General features: G+C 46.6%; 1 protein-coding gene and 1 non-coding gene across 3 annotated transcripts in view; both read left to right on the top strand.

The window, feature by feature from the left end:
* The window catches only part of DGLUCY (D-glutamate cyclase), a 159,114-nt gene that overhangs the window by 19,281 nt on the left and 115,923 nt on the right, over positions 1 to 23,910 (top strand). The window lies entirely within an intron of this gene.
* Positions 9,697 to 9,757, top strand: LOC116276056. The gene has a single exon (XR_004185504.1). It is a non-coding gene; the product is annotated as a U7 small nuclear RNA (small nuclear RNA).

The raw sequence follows: 23,910 nt of genomic DNA, 5'->3' as shown, positions 1-23,910 counted from the left end.
AAAATTACGGTAAATATATATAACATGATATATATCATTTTAGCCATATGCAAATGTACTATTCAGTAGCATCAAATACATTCACAATGTTGTATCACTATCACCCTATCTACACCCAAAACATTCCATCTGGACCCATTAAACAATAACAGCCCCATTTTTCCCTTCCCCCAGGTAACCTGTATTCCGCTTTCTGTCCTTATGAATTTGCCTATTACAGGGACTTCATAGAAGTGAAATCATATAATATTCTGCTTTCTGTGTCTGACTTATTTCACTTAGCATCATGTTTTCTAGGTTCATCCATGTTGTAGCATATATCAAATTTTCATTCCTTTTTATGGCTGAATAATATTTGATTTTGTGTATATACCATACATTCTGCTCATCTATTCATCTGTGGATGGACATTGTGATTGTTTCTACCTTTTGACTATTGTGAATACTGTTGTGATGAACGCTGGTGTACAAGTATCTGTTTGAGTCTCTGCTTTCAATCCTTGTGGATATACACCTAGAAGTAGGATTGCCGAATCATACAGTAAGTCTATGTTTAACTTTTTGCAGAAACTCACACCATTTCTTTTTTCTTTTTTTTTTGAGATGGAGTCTCGCTCTGTTGCCAGACTGGAGTGCAATGGCGTGATCTCAGCTCACTGCAACCTCCACCTCCCAGGTTCAAGCGATTCTCCTTCCTCAGCCTCTTGAGTAGCTGGGATTACAGGCGCCCACCACCATGCCTGGCTAATTTTTGTATTTTTAGAAGAGACGGGGTTTCACCATGTTGGTCAGGCTGGTCTCGAACTCCTGATCTCACGGTCCACTCTCCTTGGCCTCCCAAAGTGCTGGGATTATAGGCGTGAGCCACCACTCCCAGCCAGAGAACATATAATTTTTAATGCTTTCCCATTTTAACCAACCATCCCAAACTCGTGGTGTAAGAGAGCTTCAACTACCCATGTGAAACCAGGGCAAAAGTGGAGTCCTAGTAAGAGTGCTTTAGACTTTAGGAAAATCTTCAACAAATATGAGTGACTTTTGTGTGCATTGTGCAACATCCAGTCCTTTGAGAAAAAACAAGTCTAGAAAAAGAATTCCATTTCATTCATTTATTCAAAAGCATGTATTGGCTGGGCACGGTGGCTCACACCTGTAATCTCAGCACTTTGGGAGGCCGAGGTGGGTGGTCACCTGAGGTCAGGAGTTCGAGACCACCTGGCCAACATGACGAAACCCCATCTCTACTAAAAATACAAAAATTTGCCTGGCGTGGTGGTGGGCACCTGTAATCCCAGCTACTTGGGAGGCTGAGGCAGAGAATTGCTTGAACCCATGAGGTGGAAGTTGCGGTGAGCCAAGATCGCGCCACTCCACTCCAGCCTGGGGAAAAGAGCAAGACTCCGTCTCAAAAAAAAAAAAAAGACCCAAAACCAAAAGCATGTATTAAGAGAATAATAATGGGTAAGCCCTGTTCTGTGTGCTACATAAACAAGTACAAGTGCCATGTTAACTAAGCTGAGAGAAATGTTGAAGAAAAAACAGGAGGCACATCCCACAGCAATACGGTACTAAATCTCAAATGACTTCATCATAAGTAATAGGGATTCATACATGGGAACAAACCTTGACGGCCATAGGCCAGGGCCAGCATGACCTTTCCAAAGGGTGATATTTTAGCAGGTATATTAGTTTCCTACTGCTGTTGCAAATAAATTACTACAAGTGGCTTAAGACAATACACATTTATTGTCTTACAGTTCTGGAAGTCAGAAGTCCAAAATGGGTCTTATGGGCTAAGATCCGGGCATCGGCAGGGCTGTGTTCCTTTTTGGAGGCTCTAGGCATGACTGTTTCCTTGCCCTTTTCAGATTCCAAAGGCTGTCTGCACTCCTTGCCTTGTGGCTCCTTCCTCTGTCTTCAAAGGCCATCTCCCCAGCCTCTGTTTCTTTATTTTTATTTTATTTTATTTATTTATTTATTATTTTTTTGAGACAGAGTCTCACTCCATCACCCAGGCTGGAGTGCAGTGGCACCGTCTCAGCCCATGCAACCTCCACCTCCCATGTTCAAGCAATTCTCCTGCCTTGGCCTCCGGAGTAGCTGGGATCACAGGTGCGCGCCACCACGCCTGGCCTCTCCAGCCTCTGTTTCTGTCGTCACATCTCCTCTCTCCTCTTTGACCCTCCTGTCATCCCCCTCATAAGGACCTTCATGATTACATTGGGCCCACCCAGAAAATCCAAGATAATAAAGCCACCTCAAGGTCGTCAACTTCATCATGTAAAGTAACATATTCACAGGCTCTGGGGATTAGGATGTGGACGTCTTTTGGAGTTGGAGGCAGGGGCATGTTATTCAGCCTACTGTAGCTGGGTAACATTTGGAAAAGCAGAGAAGAAGGAAATTGTGATAGAGCATGTAGAAGGTATTTGTCAGTTTGACTGCATGCAACACCCTTTCTTATATGGGAGGAATTCCAAGATAAAAAGTGAGACACACCCCCCTCTTCCCATGAAACAGGTACCTGACCCAAGCGTAGCCAGTCTGATGTTCTGACCACCATGGTAACCAAATGTCTTCGCTTTTACTTCGTTGCTCTTGGGCTTGTGTTTGGAGGCCTTATCAGAAACAGCCACGTGAAGCTTATTATTGTGATTACTTCGGGAACATTGTTGAGAACAAAGTCCACCTCGATACCAGGAATAGCAGCAATTCTTACGAGCACATGGCTTGCTGTCAACTTACAGAAGTGGTGATTCCTATAATTGGACATTTCCCCATCCTTATCATGTTCTGTAAGGTTGAAGCCAGCTGTTAGAAGTTTGACGATGACCATTAATTGCAAGCCTCTTCCTGTCAGTGTTCGAAGCTGATTAAAGGCAGGCCGAAGGATCCTCATGAAGTTCCTGGTGGTATCAGTTTCATTATCACAGGCCTTTGGTGAATGTGTTAGACATGTAGGTTGCACATCTTGTTTTGTTTTGATTTGTTTTTTGAGACAAGGCCTTGCTCTGTCACCCAAGTTGGAGTGCAGTGGTATGATCACAACTCACTGCAGCCTCGACCTCCTGGGCTCAAGCAATCCTCCTGCCTCAGCCTCCCGAGTAGCTGGGATTACACACATGCACCACTATGTTTGGTTGATTTGTAAAATTTTTTTGGTAGCGATGGGAGTCTCACTATGTTGCCCAGGCAAGTCTCAAACTCTTGAGCTGAAGTGATCCTCCTGCCTTGGCCTCCAAAAAGGCTGAGATTACAGGCATGAGCCATCATGCCCATCAGAGTTTGCATCTCAGAAAGATCTACAGGCATGCATGCCCTGCCCCAACTTTCAACCCTACGTCTACATGTTGGGAACAGTGCAGGGAAAAGAGCCACATTTGTGCCTGCCCTTAGCACACTTATATTTCCACCACATCGGAGGTAGTGGTCTGCCTCCCACTTAAAGAACAAAGAGAGAAGGCTGGTCACAGTGGCTCACGTCTATAATCTCAGCACTTTGGGAAGCCAGGGCGGGTGGATCACCTGAGGTCGAAGTTCGAGACCAGCCTGGCCAACATGGTGAAACACCGTTTCTACTAAAAATGCAAAAATTAGCACGGTGTTGCGTGCCTGTAATCCCAGCTACTTGGGAGGCTGAGGTGAGAGAATTGCTGGAACCTGGGAGGCCGGGTTTGCAGTGAGCCGAGATCATACCACTCCACTCCAGGCTGGGCGACAGAGAGAGATTCCATCTCAAAAAAAAAAAAAAAAAAAGAACAAAGAGAAAACGATCCATAAAAGAGTGTTTTTTAATAATGTGTCAGAAATACGTGTTTCCACCTTGAGGCCTCCAGATCTTCCATGGCTCATTGTTAAAGCATCATTCAGGGTTTAGCTCAGCTGTCACTTCTTGAAGTCACTTCCATGGCCCCCAGTCTAATGTAGCTTCCCTCTATCCACCCCACCGCTATTACTCTCCATCTCATCTCCATTCTCTGCTTTAATGGCTTCATAGCATAGACCACTATCCAAAATGATCTTTTTCATCTATGTATTTTCTTCTTTGCTGCTGGTGGTCTTCCTCCTTCAGGAAGTAGGGAGTTTCCCTGTCCTGTTCGTGCTGTGTCCTCAGTGCTTAGCATAGTCTCTGGCACACAGTAGGGCTGGCAATACATGTTGTTGAATGAATGAGGGGTGCTGCCTGGGCCAAGACTTGAGCTCCTGGCCAAGACCTGAGCCCCCCATCTATTCCATTCCAAGCATTAGCAGTTCTCTCCACCATCATCTGTCTTTCTCTCTCTCTTTTTTTTTTTTTTCTTTTTTTGAGATAGAGTCTTGCTCTGTCACCCAGGCTGGAGTGCAGTGGCCTGATCTCAGCTCACTACAACCCCTGCCTCCTGGGTTCAAGAGATTCTCGTGCCTCAGCCTCCTAAGTAGCTGGAATTACAGGCGCCCACCACCATGCCTGGCTAATTTTTTATATTTTTGGTAGAAATGGGGTTTCACCATGTTGGTCAGGCTGGTTTTGAACTCCTGACCTCAAGTGACCCACCCGCCTTGGCCTCCCGAAGTGCTGGGATTACAGGGATGAGCCACCATGCCCAGCCCATCTGTCTCTTATGCATCTCTTCTTCTCCATCCCTCCCACCTCCTAGCACTAATGTTCAAGCTCTAAGGCAATTACGATGGTGGTAACTGCTCAGTCCGCACCAATCTCTAGCCCACCCTGTTACCAAATGTTCCTCCTGAATCTCACCAGGGTGCTTTCCTCTCTGTAATTCTTAGCTTTGGTCTGCTCCACTCCAACCAGTGGACTGTAAATGCTATATAGACCATTGTAACACTGTATCGTTTAGGTAATAATGACAAGAAAAAAAGCCTGTACATGTTCAGTACAGACACAACCTTTCATTTTTTTCTAAATAATTTTGCTCCATAGTTGGTTGAATCCACAGAGGTGGAACCCACAGATATAGAGGGCTGACTGTATTTTATACCTGTTCAGATCCCCTATCAGATCAGGTGAGCTTCGAGGGCTGGACACTCAATAAACACTTTTTTATGTTTTATTTTTTAATTTAATTAATTAATTAATTTTGAGACAGGATTTCACTCTGTCACCCAGGCTAGAGTGCAGTGGCTCGATCTCAGCTCACTGCAACCTCCACCTCCCAGGCTCAAGCCATTCTCCTGCCTCAGCCTCCCAAGTAGCTGAAACCACAGGTGCACACCACCACACCTGGCTAATTTTTTGTATTTTTGGTAGAGATGGGGTTTCACCATGTTGCCCAGGCTATAGACTTCCCTAAATTCCTCCAGGACAAGGACAAGACTGACCCCAGGGTCCAAATCAGGGCTGCACCTGCAGGTGGCTACAGTTCATGGGAACCACCTTTGAAAGTCAGAGGTGAACAGAGTCTAGAAGTTTGCCACAAGATTGATGTCAGCTAGTCTTGTTCCCTGGTCTCCACAGACTAAAAAAGTCGAGCCCCCCAAAAGTTCAAAGGACTCAACCAATGTCTTAATCTTCTCTGTGCCTAGAATCGAATCACGCACTGCTTACAAAATCATCTTTGTCCATTCAAAAAATATTTATTGATCACCTATTGCGTGCCAGGAATTGTATTGCCCTACAGAAGCCCCCTGTCTGATGGGTATATAAAGTAAAGTAGAGGTTCCTCTTCAAAGACTTTCCTTCCCATCTAATTAGGAATAAATAGTAACTTCTCTTAGAAGCAAAATGTATTCAAAGACCTGTGCTAACATTCTTAAGTATCTGCTATCCGTAATAAAGAAATCAATGTACTTTATGTTCTTAGCTCCCACAATTTAGCTGAAATATTTGCCCAAGCATGCTTATACTGGTCCAAGCAAGCATTAGGTCATAGCCTGTTCCTCTTCCTTATTTGAAGGTGTTTTTACCTTTCTCAGCATTCCACAAGTTACTTCCTCCTTCGTTTGTTCTCCTCTGCCTTTGCCTCTTTTAAAAAGTTCTAAGTTGCCAGCCATTCGGGACAAACACAGAATGTGAGGTCCCATTCCAGCCAATGGAAACTGGACACAGCAGTAGGGTGGGTGTGTCAGGTTATAAATGACCCTGTCTCCTTTGTTCAGTGTACTCTCGTGACAAAACTGCTGGCGAGTGTACCCTTTCTGCAGAAAGCAAAAATGGCCTTGCTAAGGAAATTAAATTTATGTTCAAGTGCTGTTTCTTTACAGCACCAGGGAATAAGAAATGCTTTTCTAACCTGGGGAAGACAGACCTATAGCCAGCTACAATGAGACAGCCCAGGGATGGAGCCTCTAACCCAGCCGGGGGTCAGAGGAGGCATCTTGGGGAGGTGAAAGCTGAGGGGAGTCTGCAAGGAGGAGGAGGAGCTGGGCAGGCAAAGGGTCAGAGGAAGATGTTCCAGGCAGAGAAGGTGAGCTGGGAGCCAGGGAGAAGCGGACCCCATTGGAAATTGCAAGTAAATATAGAGAAGTCAGTATATGTGCAAAGTGCTTTGTCCAGTTTTGGAACTCCAAGGAATTAGAAAACAGTGACCCTGACCTCAAGGAATTTACAGTAAAAGATATGTGAAAAGGGAAATAGATAATGATATAGAGCATCATGTTTTGCTTCACCTTCCTGTGGGTTACATAATACAGTTTGAATGTGAGTCGGAGCTTCTAGCCCACTATTATAAGAATACTTTTCTTTCCTTCTTGGAGCACGTCAGTCTTCCATGTTAAGTTCCACAACCACAGGGTTCTACTCAGTCACTAGGACAGTCCTAGAGCTTCTGCCTATTAGAGAGAAAAAAATCAGAGAAGCAGATGAGTCCCCCTCAGGGTCTTGTTCTCTGCTGTTGTTATTGCTGTTGCTGTCAGTAGTGCCTCTGGTGAGACCTCAGAGCCTGGGGCAGAGCTTGTCCAAGGAAGAAAGTGCTTCCAGGACAGAGATGGGGGTTGTGGTCAGGGAGAGAGGGGAAAAGAGGATCCTTTTCCATAGGGTCCCCCTAAGCAGGGATTGCTGCAGGCCATGGTGACCTCAGCTCCCAGTGCCTTGGCCTACTGGCCCTGAGCCATTTCAGATCCTGTGAACACAGGCGTGCGCACAGCCAGAGTCACCCCCAGGGACAGAGGGCTGCCAACCTGAAGCCACATGTATTCTGGGAAGCAGCATCTATCTTTCCTCGGGGACCTCGCCCTCCCAAGCAAGGAAGCTCCTCTGTCTTCTGTTCCATGGCCAGCTCTGTCCCCAGGATGAATGGCATCTCTCTGGAGACTAATGGGGAATATTACTTCGCTCTGGTACACATTTGACAAGCAAGTGGTTAGATCAATGCCACAGGGCCCGCTCAATAAATACTTGATGCTGATTGTACCAGACACTGAAGGAATTGTCCATTCCGCACCGGTTGCCCCTCCTAAAAACTGCCTCTTCCTCCATTCTCGTCATGGTTCCCTAGACAGCTGCAAGGTTCTGGAACCATCTTGCCCTCCTGCCCACCGTGGGACAGTAAGTTTCTTCCTGAGTGTTTTTGGGGACTTGCAACTGAGAAAGTCAGGGTTCTTCTGATGATGGAAACTGCCAAATGTCCACCTCAGGAGCTGGTGGCAGCTGTCAGGAAGAAAAGGGTAACTGTGCAGACAGAAAAGGCAACAAGAGCCACAGGGGAGAAAGAAGCAGGAGAGATGGTGGGGGACCCCTCAGGGGAGTCTCTGGTTCTCATGATGTCTGACTTTCCTGTAGTTCTGGCAATAAAACCCTCTCTTTGCTTAAGCGACTTTGCGTGCTTTATGTAAATCTGTCACCTTATAAACTAGGGGGACCAAGCAATTTATTGTCAAAATTAAGACATTTTAAGAATGAAAGGGGTGGCCAGGCACAGTAGCTCACACCTGTAATCCCAGCACTTTGGGAGGCCGAGGCGAGTGGATCACCTGAGGTCAGGAGTTCGAGATCAGCCTGGCCAAGATGTGAAATCCCGTCTCTACTAAAAATACAAAAGTTAGCCAGACATGGTGGCGCATGCCTGTAATCCCAGCTACTTGGGAGGCTGAGGCAGGAGAATCACTTGAACCCTGGAGGCAGAGGTTGCAGCCAGCCGAGATTGTGCCACTGCACTGCAGCCTGGGTGACAGAGCAAGACTCTGTCTCAAAAAAAAAAAAAAAAAAACAATGAAAAGGGTCATCCACTATATACCCACAAAAATTAAAAATAAAATTTAAAAAAATAAAAGAATGAAAGGGGACATTACTAATAATTACTCTGGGATAGCAGATGTAACCTGGAATGGTCTCAGACAAGCCAAAACCTCTATGCACCCTACTTACAACTCACTGATCCAATCATGGGACAGTCAGTCTGTCCAACTCTACTGAGGTGCACAAGCGGGGCCCTGAAGAAGGAGGAAACATCTGACTATGCAGGTATCTGGCTGGTGGCTGCAGAAACACGTGCCCTAATACCCATTCCTCTCTCCTCGCCGGCTAAGCACACTTTCATTGCACCTCCATAGGGAGGAAAACACCTTGTTCCAGACTGCTTCCAAAATTAGGTCAGATTCATATGGGGGAAAGCCCACAGACGAGCCCCAGACTGGCTACCATCCCAGTCATGGATCTCGGTGAGGACCACTTACTCTCCCTGGACCTCAGCCAGAAAAAGGAGTGGTGAGGGTATCTGTTGAATGACAGTGATATTGCCTCCATATGCTCTGTTCTTTTGTTATAGATGCCACTGCGTCCCAAGCTACATCCTCTGTGAGTTGTTTTTTTTGTTTTTTGTTTTGAGATGGAGTCTCGCTGTGTCTCCCAGACTGGAGTGCAGTGGCGCGATCTCGGCTCACTGCAAGCTCCACCTCCTGGGTTCACGCTATTCTCCTGCCTCAGCCTCCCGAGTAGCTGGAACTACAGGCGCCCACCACCATGCCCGGCTAATTTTTTGTATTTTTAGTAGAGACTGAGTTTCACCGTGTTAGCCAGGATGGTCTCGATCTCCTGACCTCGTGATCCACCCGCCTCGGCCTCCCAAAGTGCTGGGATTACAGGCATGAGCCACCGCGCCCGGCCCCTCTATGAGCTTTTAAAACCTTCTCCCAGCCTCCTGCATGACTTTGGCCATAAGCATCATTCCTCATCTGGGCTGAAACCAACAGGGAGTCCCTGAGGGTCGGGCAGCGTTTGGTCATGAAGGGAGGGACGCTCTGCCTCCTGCCATGGCTCTGGGGGAGCTCTGTCCTAGTTAGCAAACTAAGAGCCACTGGCAGGAGCTTGTTGATCTCAGGAAAGTCCACCGGTAGCCATGGGGTGCATGATCCAGCTCCCCTCTGACCGTATTTGGTCACAGGTAGGTTCTCTAGGACTGATGGGAAGAAGGAGACACTGAGGAAGATGCCTAAGACATCTGGTGGAGCCTTGGCTGTTCCCTCTCCACTGTCCCTATCAGACTCCCAGCAAATGTGCACAGGGAGGGTGGGGATGGCTCTGTCTTCCAGGGTGACTTGGGGTGAGCATTCTGCAGCTCAGCAGCTGCATCCTGCAGGGCGAGTCCACCCGTTTCCCTGGCTTCTCCAAACACCTCAGCCTCTTGGTCTTCTACCCTTTGCCCTCTGCAAGAGAGGGAGGAACGTGTGGTCAGTGTGGACTTTACCCGTGAAGGGCTATTGCTTTAAGGAGTGTTGAGGGTAGGAAGATATCTATTAAGCTAGCTTGGCAAATTCCCCGACCAGTGTTACAACTCTTTTAGAATTTGTCTAGCAGGTTTCTGGTCTTTACTGAAAAGCCCCAAATAAAAATACAATGTAAGACAAGACAAGACAATACATTCCTTTCCATAAATTCCTCTTCCGGAAAGCCCCCCTTTACCTCCCCACCCAAAAAAAAATTCTGGCCGGGCACAGTGGCTTACGCCTGTAATCAATCCCAGCACTTTGAGAGGCCAAGGCAGGTGGGTCATTTGAACTCCAGAGTTCAAGACGAGCTTGGGCAACATGGCAAAACCCCGTCTCTACTAAAAACTACAAAAATTAGCCAGGCGTGGTGGCAGGTGCCTGTAATCCCAGCTACTCGGGAGGCTGAGGCCAGAGAATCGCTTGAACCCAGGCAGCAGAGGTTGCAGTGAGCCTGGATCGCACGACTGCACTCCAGCCTGGGCAACAAAAATAAATAAATAAAATAAAAATAAAAACTTCTGTCCATTTGTCTATTCTCAGAGGGCATATGCCTTTTTCTGAACCTGGAAATAATGCAAAAAGTTCTGACAACTGGACAAAGGTCCATAGTCTGTCTGGACAATTCACATGTGCATGTCTGGGGCAGAAGACAGTTGATATAGAGGGCAGACACCCAGGTGCTGTCGTAAGAGATCGATCTGAGTACAGAGACCCCTGTTCCATCCCTTATGGAGTCCCTTTAATGACTGTATCTGGGAATGAACATGCCCAAGTCCCCTGAACACAGACTCTCCTGCCTCAGCCAGGCTGAGCATTTTGGGACAAGGCCTTCCTTCAACCCTCCTCTGCTCTAAAACCTCAGTGGCTTTTGACTGCCCCTCAATCATCCTTGCACCTCTAGGGCTCTGTCCTCTGATGTCCTTCCCATGGAAATTGACCATGTCTTCCAAATCAAACTCTTGCCTCCAGGCAGGCCAATATCTGTACTCTAAGACTCCTTGCTCATTCCTGTCTCTAGCTACCTGGAGCTCCCTGCCCCTTTAAAAATGTGCCTATTCTTCAAGCCAGACTCTTCCTTGGAGCCTTTCCTGATGACTTCAGCCCATGTTAATTTCATGTGTTAGCCATAGGACTAATTTAACGCTTGATCTTGTGCTGACACATTCTTGACTACTGTACTGGCCTATGGCTGCTCTTTCCAACTACTGAGTGTGCAGGACAGAAACTATCTTCTGCATATCCATATCCACACGCCCCCACTATGGTGCTTAGAATAGTACCAAACTTGTAGTAGGTGTTCAATAAACTCTTGTTAATCATTTGATTTCCATACTGAGTTGAATTGTTTTGGTTTCTTGTAGCGTTGCTGTATGCTAGTGGTTTCTAATCTTCTCAAATATGAGGATCTCCCCATGAGAAAAGTGGTATCTTATGTATTGGTTAGATTGAGAAGACACATGATGATAAAAGGCTTTTATATAACTTATCTTTTATTCATTCTCAACAAAGACTGCACACATTTGAGAAACAGTAGTGCCCGTATATGTGAGAGAGAAAGGATAGCCACTGAGTACTGGAAAATGCTTGCTGCAGACGTGGTTCATGAACTCCTTGCTATAACGGTATAATAGAGATCTCATGACTTCATGGCCCAAGATTGTGAACCAAAGGAGTATGCAATTCAGCATAATCCTTGCAAGTACCTAATCCAGACATCTCTCTGCAGCTATCCAATCCTGATTGCATTTACGATGTTTTGTGGGCCAAGTGCAGTGCCTCACACCTGTAATCATCCCAGCACTTTGGGAGGCTGAGGTGGGTGGATCACCTGAGGTCAGGAGTTCAAGACCACGCCTGACCAACATGGTGAAACCCTCCCTACTAAAAATACAAAAATTAGCCGGGCAATGGTGGCGGGTACCTGTGGTCCCAGCTACTCGGGAGGCTGAGGCAGGAAACTCACTTGAATACAGGAGACAAAGGTTGCAGTGAGCCAAGATCGCGCCACTGCACTCCAGCCTCGGCCATAGAGTGAGACTCAGTCTCAAAAAAAAAAAAGATATTTTGTGAAACAAATGAATAGATACAACAGAAAACGAGAGGTTAGAGGAATTTATATGATCATAATGATTGCATAATGACTATAATGATGATATAATAATTAATAATATATTATTGAGCACTAGTTGCTAGGTGCTTTTGTCACTTTACCTGCTGTGTATTATGTAACCCTTACAGGATAACGATGAAGTATCATTATCCCCATGAGGAAACTGTGAGCAGGGGTCATTGTGGAAATGGAAAGGGCCAAGTTTTGTATTTGGATAGATGAGGTACAAAACAGCACCAGCAGAAAAACGAAATGTGGTAGATCCATGAAATGGAATATTATCTAGCTATAAAAAGGAATTGAGGACTGATCCATGCTACAATAGGAATGAACCTCAAAACATTATGCTAGCTGGGCATGATGTTCATGCCTGTAATCCCAATGCTTTGGGAAGCCAAAGTGGGTAGATTGCTTGAGGTGAAGGTGGGTGGATTGCTTGAGACCAGGAGTTTGAGACCAGCCTGGCCAACATGACAAAACCCTATCTCTACTAAAAATACAAAAATGAGCCAGTTGTGGCGGTACATGCCTATAATCCCAGCTTCTTGGGAGGCTGAGGCATGAGGATTGCTTGAACCCAGGAGGCAGAGGTTACAGTAAGCTGAGATCGAGCCATTGCACTCCAGGCTGGGTGACAGAGCAACAAAAAAACCAACAGAAAACCATTATGCTGAGTGAAAGAAGCCAGTCACAAAAGGCCACATCTTGTATGGTTCCATTTACATGAAATGTTCCAAACAGGTGAAGCCATAGAGGGAGGAGGCAGATCAGTGGTTGCAGGGACTGGGTCTGGGGAACTAGAAGTGACTGCTTAACAGGTGTGTAGGGTTTCCATGTGGGGTGATGGAAAGTTCTGGAACTAGATGGTGCTGATAGTTGCACAACACTATGCAGATACTTAATACCACTAAATTGTACACTTGAAAACGAGTACATTTTATGTTATGTGCATTTTACCACAATTTACAATAAAAGTCAAAAAGAGCAACTACAGGCCAGGCGCGGTGGCTCACGCCTGTAATCCCAGCAATTAAGAGGCCAAGGTGGGTGGATCGTGAGGTCAGGAGTTCAAGACCAGCCTGGCCAATATGGTGAAACCCCGTCTCTACTAAAAATACAAAAATTAGCCGGGCGTGGTGGCAGGTGCCTATAATCCCAGCTACTCAGGAGGCTGAGGCAGGAGAATCGCTTGAACCCGGGAGGTGGAGGTTGCAGTGAGCCGAGATCACACCACTGCACTCTAGCCTGGGCAACAGAGCAAGACTCTATCTCAAAAAATAAAAATAAAAAAAGAGCAACTACAGCCCATGTGGAAACAGGATCCCAGAGGCAGGGGTGACCATGCAGACAGAAGCTGGGAGACACAGGTGGGAGTGCTTCAGAATGTCTTCAGGCCTGGGCTGGGTACAGTGGCTCACTCCTGTAATCCCAGCACTTTGGGAGGCTGAGGTCAGGAGTTCGAGATGAGTCTGGCCAACATGGTGAAACCCCATCTCTATTAAAAATACAGAAATTAGCTGGGTGTGGTGATGGGCACCTGTAATCCCAGCTACTCAGGAGGCTGAGGCAGAAGAATCACTTGAACCCAGGAAGCGAAGGTTGCAGTGAGCCGAGATCTCGCTGTTGCAGCCTGGGCGACAAGAGCAAAACTCCGTCTCAAAAAAAAAAAAAAAAAAAAAAAAAAGTCCTCAGGCCTGGAGTGAGAACTCAAGCCATGATCTCATGAGACAGGGCTGTCATCAGCCTGTGTGGGCATCTATATAAAGGATATACCACTTTGTAAAAGGATCCAACACACTGATGAATGGAACCTGCTCACTCTGAGTCCAGGCATGGGTGATCTAAAGCAGCAGCTGCCCTCCAGCAGCCGGTCATCTCTCCTAGCTACACAAAACTCTAGCCATCTTCTCTGGTCATGGGACAGCACCCATGAGAAATTCCCCCAGCCCCCCAGTTCATTTGCCCCTGAAAGCAGACCATGTGCCCACTTGCTTTTCTTCTCAGCAGCAACAGAGCAGATGTCCTTCCTTGGCGGTCCTGCTTTCTAGAACCGCTTTCTGTTATATCACAAAAACAGTGACTATTGCTGAGAAATTAGTCCACCTGTTCCTGAAGAGCTTCCAGGAGTCATGGTTGGGATATGCTGATTCCTAGGGGCACCAGGAGGGAGGAGGAGGCTGGTTCTCAGGGTCGGCAGAGGCTGCCACTCTGCCTGTGCCCTGTGCTTGCCTGGCTCTCTTCCTGCCACAAGGCCAGTGGCTAAGGAGACTAAGGGTGCTTGTCACTGCCTCATTACACGTGAAGGCAAGTGACTATGACATGTACTCCATGTTCTTTCTTTGGTAAGGGAGCTTTTTTTTCCTAGTAGAGTCAAGCCTCTTAAAAAGAATACACCATAGTTCAATCTGTTTCTTTTGTGGATTTCAAAAGAGATGCTTTATTCAGTTCAGAAATGTGTGGCAACAGCTGGAGAAGCTATTCCTAAGGCAAAGAACAAAGACTTGCAATTATTTATAGTGTGGGTTGGGAAGAGAGAAAGATGGAGTGGAAGAAGACTGCAAATAGCGTGGTGAAAAAAATGGCGGCTCTCCTTTATACACCTCTTCAGTGGCCCACTGCATTGGCCCATCCCTCCCTCCCCAGCTTTCTGTCTGGGCCCACCTTTCCCCAAAACACATCTTCTATATCTTTATCACCTAGAACCATCACTGCCTCAATCCAAAGCTCACATCTTCAGGGTCCCACCGCATGCAGAGTCCAGCCCCTGCTTTCCAAGGTAAAGTCTTGCTGACCCTGAGCCAGGTGCCCCTCCACCACCTTCCAATCCCCTACATCAATTTCACCCATGGCCTCTGGGGATAATGGTATAACTCAAAGGAATGACAAGGATTTCAGATGCTAGTATTTGGTAGTAGAAATGTTTTGAGACAGGTGGGGGTCTTTGTCATCCCCTCACTTTATATTGCACAAGTGGCCAATTGAACTAGTAGGGAGGCTGGGCATGGTGGCTCACGCCTGTAATCCCAGCACTTTGGGAGGCTGAGACAGGCAGATCATCTGAGGTCAGGAGTTCGAGACCAGCCTGGCCAACATAGTAAAACCCCGTTTGTACTAAAAATACAAAAATTAGCCAGGTGTGGTGGTGCACACCTGTAATCCCAGCTACTTGGGAGGCTGAGGCAGGAGAATCACTTAAAGCTGGGAGGCGGAGGTTGCAGTGAGCTGAGATTGTGCCACTGCACTGCAGCCTGGGCGACAGAGTGAGACTTCATCTCAGGGCCAGGGGTGGGAAGGAAGAACCAGTAGGGAGATGCATTATTGAAAATTGGGGAGTGAGACCCTCTCACTGGTGACTCCTCCTGGGGCCAAGTCCGGGACGGATAGAGCAGTTTGTATAGCCATACAGGTTGTGACTTTTCTTGAAAGTGCCTGGGGACTGACCACAGCACAGTTCTCCAGAGAGGCTTCTCTGCCCTTAGAGTATCTGGGTCCACACTCACACTCAGGCCCATGTTCAGCTGAGCGCCTTCCCCTGCCCACCTGCCCGCCCCCCGCCCCCCACCCCCCGGCTTATTCCTCCGACTTCTGCACCTACCAAGGTTTCAGCTTGTACCTTCAGCCTGAGGCTGACCACTCAGCTCACCTGTAGGAACTTTTCTCCCTTGATCCTTCCCAGGGGAGAGAACAAGTTGGCCTACTGAGAGGGAGTGGGTCAGCTGTGGTCAGAAGGCAGTTTTACTGAGCTCGCACTGGGAAAATTGGAGAAATTGCTGGGTTGGCACAGGGCGTGCTGCCCATGAAACACTCTCCAAGATTAACTCATACAATTTCAGATTTCTGTGTCAGCTTAAAAAAATAGCCTTAAATCTATAGAAGCAGAAAATAGATTGGTGGTTGCCTTCGGCTGGGGAAAAAAAGAGATTGGCGTAAATGGGGAGTGACTGCTAACAGGTCTGGGAGTTTCTTTTGGGGTGATGAAAAGTTTAAGGCTGGGGACAGTGGCTCACACCTCTAATCCCAGCACTTTAGGAGTTCAAAGCAGGAGGATTGCTTGAGTCCAAGAGTTCAAGACCAGCCTGGGTAATATGGTGAAACCCTGTCTCTACCGAAAAAATATGAAAATTAGCTGGGTATGGCACATGCCTGTGGTCCCAGCTACTTGGGAGGCTGAGGTGAGAGGGTTGCTTGAGGGCAGGAGGTGGAGGTTGCAGTGAACTGTGATTGCCTCACTGGACTCCAGCTTGGGTGACAGAGCAAGACACTGTCTCAAAAAACAAAAACAAAAACAAAAAAACAAAGAACATGTTTTAAAATTGTGGTGAGGTTGCAAAGCTCCTGAATACGCAAAAAATTATTGAGTTACACCCTTTAAATAGGTGAATTGTGTATGTTTGAGAATTACATCTCAATAAAGCTATTTGCTAAGCCTCATGTTTCCCTCCAAAAATAATTCAACACAGACAGTCCCCACAAGGCAGGCTTGTAGACAGCTTGCCCACCCTCACCTTCACCCCATCTCTCTCTACTTGGCGTTCAAGGACCCCCCCCAACCTTTTTTTTTGAGACAGAGTTTCACTCTTTTTGCCCAGGCTGGAGTGCAGTGGCGTGATCCTGGCTCACTGCAACCTCCACCTCCCGGGTTCAAGCAATTCTCCTGCTTCAACCTCCCTAGTAGCTGGGATTACAGGCATGCACCACCACGCCCAGCTAATTTTGCCTCTTCCTCCAAATGTTGATTACTCATTTGACTCTTCCTACCTTGTATGATGTCACTTGTATCCAGTGGTGTTTTAGTAAGTGTTTAACAACCAGCTTTCTGGAAGAAAAAGAAAAAAAAAATCCTAGTGTGTAGCGTTTGCCAATGTTTATAATATAAATATTCCCCACTACAGCCAATGTCAAGCTGTTAACCTGATGGCACTGAATGCAGAGCTAGGAAATGCCCCACAGGCCACCATTATGTAGCATTTCTACCATATAGATGTAAAAGGCCCCAAGAGCAGACATGATAGTAAAGCATCAGAAAATGATTAGGAAGTGGCTAGGCACCATAGTTCATAGCTCATGCCTATAATCCCAGCCCTTCAGAAGGCTGAGGCAGGAGGATCACATGAGCCTGGGAGTTCGAGACCAGCCTGAGCAACATGGTGGGACCTCATCTCCAAAACAACCAAAAATTAGCCAAGCATGGTGGTGCGCATCTGTAAGTCCCAGCTACTCAGGAGGCTGAGGCGGGAGGATTGCTTGAACTTGAGGTCAAGGCTGTAGTGAGCTGTGATGGCGCCACTACACTCCAGCCTGGGTGACAGAGTGAGACTCTGTCTCAAAAATAAAAAATAATTAGGAGGTAATGAGCTTTGAGTATGTATTACCTTTGCTTTTTAATATAACTTATTAAATTATGTTTATATGATTTAATTTCTAATAATGGCTGTATTTAACAACTGGCTCACAAACTTCCCGAAAATTTAACACTCAGCTCCTATAAGCTTGTGTGAGCCAACTCCAGCCTCAGGATGAGTACCTGCCTCATCCTGACCACTGCTACAGGCCTGTCCTCTTGCCAAAAGATGTCATTTCTTAGAAGGCAGACTGGATACTCTATGAGGACGGGATTGTGTTACCTTGTTGATCATTGAATAACCCATGTGGCCCATGGCCAGCACATCCTGGGTACTCTCAGTACATATTTGTGGAATGAGAGTAAGGGACTTTCCTTGTAAGCACAGTGACAGTTAATGAATGCTTAGCAAGTAACAGGCTTCTATAAATATTGGCTGATTGAATAGTGGAAAATAATGGAATACAAGAAAATTTAATGTATTTAGGTCTTTAGCTTATTTATCTTTATGAGTTAGGTAAAGGTAAAAGATATCTATTCTGCTGTGGGCACAGAGCAAGCTCTCTCTGCATTTGGGGTACATTGTAAGGAGAATGAGAGAAGATGAAGAGCAGAAGAAAGGAGGCTGCTTGATGCAGGAGGTAGCTTTAGAAGAATTAAGGCCAGCAAATGGGACTACCTCCTAACCTACTGAAGAGAATAGCAGTTTAACAAAGGAGGTCACATGGTGTGGGGTCAGAGTTTCCAAACACTTTTAAACAAATGCCCTTCACTGGCCAGGCACGGTGACTGATGCCTGTAATCCCAGCACTTTGGGAGGCTGAGGCAGGCAGATCAGATCACTTGAGCTCAGGAGCTTGAGACCAGCCTGGCCAACATGGTGAAACCCTGTCTCTACTAAAAATACAAAAATTAGCCGGGCATAGGGGCATGCACGTGTAGTCTCAGCTACTGGAGAGGCCGAAGTGGGAGGATTGTTCAATCCCGGGAGGTCGAGGCTGCAGTGAGCAGCCACTGTACTCCAGCCTAGGCGACAGAGACCCAGTCTCCAAAAAAAAAAAAAAAGGCCCTTCGCTAATAAGCATAAAAATCTCCCTTCTTATCTTAGAGATTCTGATCTGTTCCCTTAGGGGAATATCACCATTGCCTTAGAATGAGAATTATTCCTACTCAGTTCTGGGTATCCCCACCAACCCAGGAGATCTGCAGTTTTATTTAGGAAAGCATAGCATTTTGGGTCAGTTGGGCTGAGAGTCAGGCCATGAAAGTCTAAGCCAGGGCCAGCAGGCAGCACACGTGATTTCCAGGTCTGCCCTTGCCCTTGGACTCGCTGTGCCACCTTGGGCAAGTTGCTACCCCTCCCTAGGTCTCAGTTTCCTCACCTTCGACATCCTCGCCTTTAGCTGGAAAATGAGATGGTTTCTACAAAATTAGCTGGGCATGGTGGCACATGCCTGTAATCCCAGCTACTTAGGAGGCTGAGGCGGGAGAATCACTTGAACCCGGAAGGCAGTAGGTTGCCGTGAGCCAAGATTGCGCCATTACACTCCAACCTGGGCAACAAGAGCGAAACTCCGTCTCAAAAAAAAAAAAAAGAAAAGAAAATTAGATGGTTTCGAAGTTTCCTCTCAGCTCTAACATTTGATGAGCCCAAGTTCAATATTCATCCTGACCCAGATTTTAAAGATAATGTACTTAAAATATTACAAAATTTGAAAGTGATCAGTTATCTCCTCCGCTTAGAAATGTCATTGCTGGCAGTGCATTGGTGGGTGTTAGGGGCTATTTTGGTGCCTGGGTGTTCAGAAGAGGAGGAAGAGAGGGTGGAGAGATTACCAATTCAGTAACCTCCTCACGACTTTTGAGGCTAAGTCAATGCTTGTCTTGAATGCCTAATCCAAACAGCTGTGAGTTGTGGAGGTGTGTTAAAATGGTGACAAAAATAGCAACTGCTTTCTTTTACTGGGTACCTACTTAGGACCTTGGACTTAACATGACTTCTCTCTGATTTCCAAAACAGCTTCTCAAGGTATACCATACTCTGATTCCCATTTTAGGTGAGCATTGACATTTCTTGCTCGAGCTTGCAAGGCTGGATGAGGCTGGAATTCAAACTCCAACCTGACAGCATCCCATCTTCTTCCACTGTGGTAATAAGGTGTGGTCCCCAGACCAGCAGCACCAGCCTCCCCGGAAGCTGAGAAATGCTAATTCTTGGGCCTTACCCCCAGGCCTGCTGAATCAAGAACTCTGGGAGTGGTGTCCAGGAATCTGCGTTTTAACAAGCTCTCCAGTGAATTCTTTTTTTTACCAATTTTATTTTGGCCAGGCACGGTGGCTCATGCCTGTAATCCCAGCACTTTGGGAAGCCAAGGCAAGTGGATCTCAAGCCCAGGAGTTCAAGACCAGCCTGGCCAACATGGTGAAAACCCGTTTCTACTGAAAATACAAAAATTAGCTGGGCATGGTGGCGCACACCTATAGTCCCAGCTACACGGGAGGCTGAAGCAGGAGACTCTCTTGAACTCAGGAGGCAGAGGTTGCAGTGAGCCAAGATCATGCTACTGCACCCCAGCCTGGGCAACAGAGTGAGACTCCATCTAAAAAAAAAAAAAAATTTATTTTATTGTGGTAAGAACATTTAGCATGAGATCTATCCTCTTAACAAAGTTTTATGGGTATCAATAAAGATATTTGATAGATCAGTGAGGTAACTGTGTTAACATCATTGTTGGCTATGGCTATAGGTACAATGCTGGGCAGAAGATTCTATAGCTTATTCATCTTGCTTAACGGAAACTTCATGCTCCTGGGTTAGGAGCCCACTCTTCACCCTCAGCCACCTCCCTGACCCCTAGCAACCATCATTCTACTACTGGATTATCTAAATTTTACTCTTTAAGAAACCTTATGTAAGTGGAATCATGTGATATTTGCCTTTCTCACTTCATTTGAGAGCCACTGTGAGGTTAGGCCACCTCTCGGCGATAGCCTGGCCAGCAGCCACACTGTGGAGATGCTCAGAAAGCAATCATCCCTGATGCCCTTACACTGATAGGACGTTTCCACCAGGACATTGGAAGTCATGCACTCCTGTGCTGCTGGGCCACATCCTAACACTTCAGGGATGTTCCAAATGCCACACAAATCATAAAATTGGCTTATGGACGCATTCTTGAGTTGAGTCAAAGTAAATCATCAGATATTTGATAGATCAATGGGGTAACTATGTTAACATCAATCTATTGTACATTTCTTTCTGGGGAGGACAGGCTCTTGCTTTGTTACCCAGGCTGGAATGCAGTGGCACGATCACGGTTCACTGCAGCCTCAAGCGATCCTCCCGTATCAGCCTCTCAAGTGGCTGGAACCACAGGTGTGTGCCACCATGTCCAGCTAATTTTTTATTTTTTTAGAGATGGGATCTTACTATCTTGCTCAGGCTGGTCTCAAACTCCTGGGCTCAAGCAATCCTCCCACCTTGGCCTCCCAAAGTGTTGGAATTAGAGCCGTGAACCACTATGCCTGGCCTTATTGTGTATTTCAAAATAATCAGAAGAGAATAATTCAAATGTTCCTAGCATAGAGGAAAGATAAATGTTTAAGGTGATAGATATCCCAGTTACCTTGATTTGATTATATGAATGTATCAAATTATCACATGTGCCTCAGAAATATGTATATCTATTATGTATCAATAAATTTAAAACTGGCTGGGCATGGTGGTTCATGCCTGTAATCCCAGCACTTTGGGAGGCGGAGGCAGGTGGATCATCCTGGCTAACATGGTGAAACCCCATTTCTACTAAAAGTACAAAAAAATTAGCCGGGCGTGGTGGCGGGCGCCTGTAGTCCCAGCTACTCGGGAGGCTGAGGCAAAAGAATGGCGTGAACCTGGGAGGCGGAGATTGCAGTGAGCCGAGATAGCACCACTGCACTCCAGCCTGGGCGACAGAGCGAGACTCCGTCTCAAAAAAAAAAAAAAGTAATTAATTAATTAAAAACTATAAAAATATTAAATAAGTGAATATAGTTTTAAAAAATAAATCCCCAGAGATTTTCTGATTTGACTTTCTGGCACCAGTGAAGTGACCATTGTTCAAGGCTTCTGGAATGTCTTACTGTTAAGTTCTCTGTGAGGCGATGGATGAAGTCCAGTATTAGGGTGAATTTAAATCCTTCTCGAGAAAGTGTCCTTTTGTCTTGTGTCCAGTAGTGAACTTCCCTCGTTTTAAGACGAGCAGATCATAATATCTAGAATTTTGTACATTGATTTCTACCTGGACTCATTGCTCATACCTGCCGCCCTGCCCCCGCCCCGGAACTGTCCATGGGAGCCAAAAGGAAAGTGGCATTGGGGGTAGAGGCAGGTGTGAATGGCAGAGGAGCAGTGGTATCCGCTGAGAGACTGTGGAATGTCAGCAGAGTTTGGTTTTCTTCTTGTTAGGGTAAAGTAGGGGCTCACAGGCTCTACAGGGCATGGATATGGGGAATTGCATGTGGTCTAGCAGATTTGTGCATCTGCTTCTGGGGATGGGAGGATGCTGCTGGGACCCCCTCCAGTTTGTGTGTGTGTATGTGGTTTTTTTTTTTTTTTTTTTTTTTTGAGACTGAGTCTCACTCTATCACCCAGCAGTGGCGTGATCTCAGCTCAATGCAACCTCCGCCTCCCAGGTTCAAGCAATTCTCCTGCCTCAGCCTCCCAAGTAGCTGGGATTGCAGGTGCCCCCCCATCACGACTGGCTAATTTTTGTATTTTTAGTAGAGATGGAATTTCACCATGTTGGCAAGGCTGGTCTCGAACTCCTGACCTCAAATGATCCACCTGCCTCAGTCTCCCAATGTGCTGGGATTACAGGTGTGAGCCACCCTACCCGGCACTCCCTCCGTTCTTGATCTTGAAAGTGCAAAGATACCCCCATGTGTCTCTCAGGCCCAAGGGAGAGCAACTTAATGATTGGTCCTTAATGAGGACCCTGCTCCTGTAGGCTGCTTGGGAGCTGCTGCCAGTCACCCAGCTTCATCCACGCACTCCATACTGCTCCCAGAGCAGATGAAGTTGCCAGAGAAAATTCTCACACCACATGGGCTGGCCTCATTTCAAATTCCTGGTCTCAGACTGCAAATGGGCTATCAACACGGCCTAGCAATCCTTCCCCCTTCTCCTTTTAGCCTGCTTTGCTGCACTCCAAGATAAGTATTCTGTGCCTTTTCCTCCCTCCTCCTCCGTCTCCATCCCAGCTCTGCCGATGACCCTGTCGCAGGCTTGGCTGGGAAAATAGAAGCCAACAGATGGGAGCTCCCTCCTCTCCCCATCACCAAATACACACGCCTTCCTACATCTACTTCTGCATAAGGCCTCTCTTTCTTCTCTTATACCAGAGCAAATGTCTCTACTCCTGCAAAGGCAAATCCTGCAACTTGTAGTCTGGATCCCATTTCTTGTTGCCTACCCCAGAAATTCACACCTGCTGTTTCTCTCTTTCTCTCTTTATATATCTCTCCTCTTCATCAGCAAATCAGCAAACGTTCACTCTCTCCTGTGTCATTGCCATCAACCTACAGCCCTTCTCTGCTATCTCTCATCATATATATAAACACACACACACACACAAAAACACATATATGAAACACACACGCACATATGTATATACACACATACATACATGAAAGTTTTGGAACATTCCCTTGGCTCCTCCCCCACCTCCAGCTCTCACTTCTGCGCATGTCTGTGCAGGCTTTCTCCTCTCCCTCGCCTCCCATTCCCTCCTCTGCCTACTCCAATTTGGCTTCCGCCCACCATTCTACAGAGCAGTAGTGCTCAACCTAGGATGATTTTGTACCTGGGGGCATCTGGCAGTGTTTGAGAACCTAGGGACATTTGGCAATGTTTGAGAACATTCTTTATTGTTGCGACTGGGGAAGGGTGTTGGCTACCAGCATCAAGTGAGCAGAAGCCGGAGATACTGCTGAACATCTACAATGCATAGGACAGCCCCCCACGACATGGAATTATCTGGCCCCAAATGTCAGTAGTGTTGCAATTGAGAAACCTGGATGTAGGGGCTGCTCTTGTCAAGGTTACCAAGAGCATCCATGACGCCAAGTCCGAGAAACGGCTTTCCACACTCATCACACCCAGCTCATCTCTCTTAGTTTCCATGACACTTCTCTCTCCTGGTTTTCCTCCTGTCTAGTGGCCATTCCTTTGCAGGTTCCTCCTCTGCCTGACTCTGTCCTGGGCTCTCGAATTTCTCTTTCCTTTGTCTTCCAAATTGGCCTGTCCGGTGACTTCAGATCATTTCTAAGCTGGCTCTGGAGTTAGACTGTCTGGTTGGAGTCCCAGCTCTCAGCTTCCCCGCTGTTGTCTATAGCCACAATTTCTCCCCTGTGATCTGGCAGCCTTAGTTTTTTCTTCGGTGAAATGGGGGTATAACAGCACTTACTGCATAGAGTTGTGATAACTGAATGAGGAAATCCAAGTACATCTTATGACACAGAGTTTAATTCGTATTAGCTGTTATTTTTATTTATAACTTCTATTACATAAAAATTGCGTTATTGGCTGGGCGTGGTAGCTCATGCCTATAATCCCAGCACTTTGGGAGGCTGAGGTAGGAGGATCTCTTAAGGTCAGGAGTTCGAGACCAGCCTGGCCAACATGTTGAAACCCCGTCTCTACTAAAAATACAAAAAGTAGCTGGTGGTGCATGCCTGTAATCCCCGCTACTTAGGAGGCTGAGGCAGGAGAATTGCTTGAACCTGGGAGGCAAAGGTTGTAGTGAGCCGAAATCGCACCACGGCACTCCAGCCTGGG

Source organism: Papio anubis, chromosome 7, assembly GCF_008728515.1.
Source record: "Papio anubis isolate 15944 chromosome 7, Panubis1.0, whole genome shotgun sequence".
Lineage (NCBI taxonomy): Eukaryota > Metazoa > Chordata > Mammalia > Primates > Cercopithecidae > Papio > Papio anubis.
This window is presented reverse-complemented; position numbering and strand designations above follow the sequence as displayed.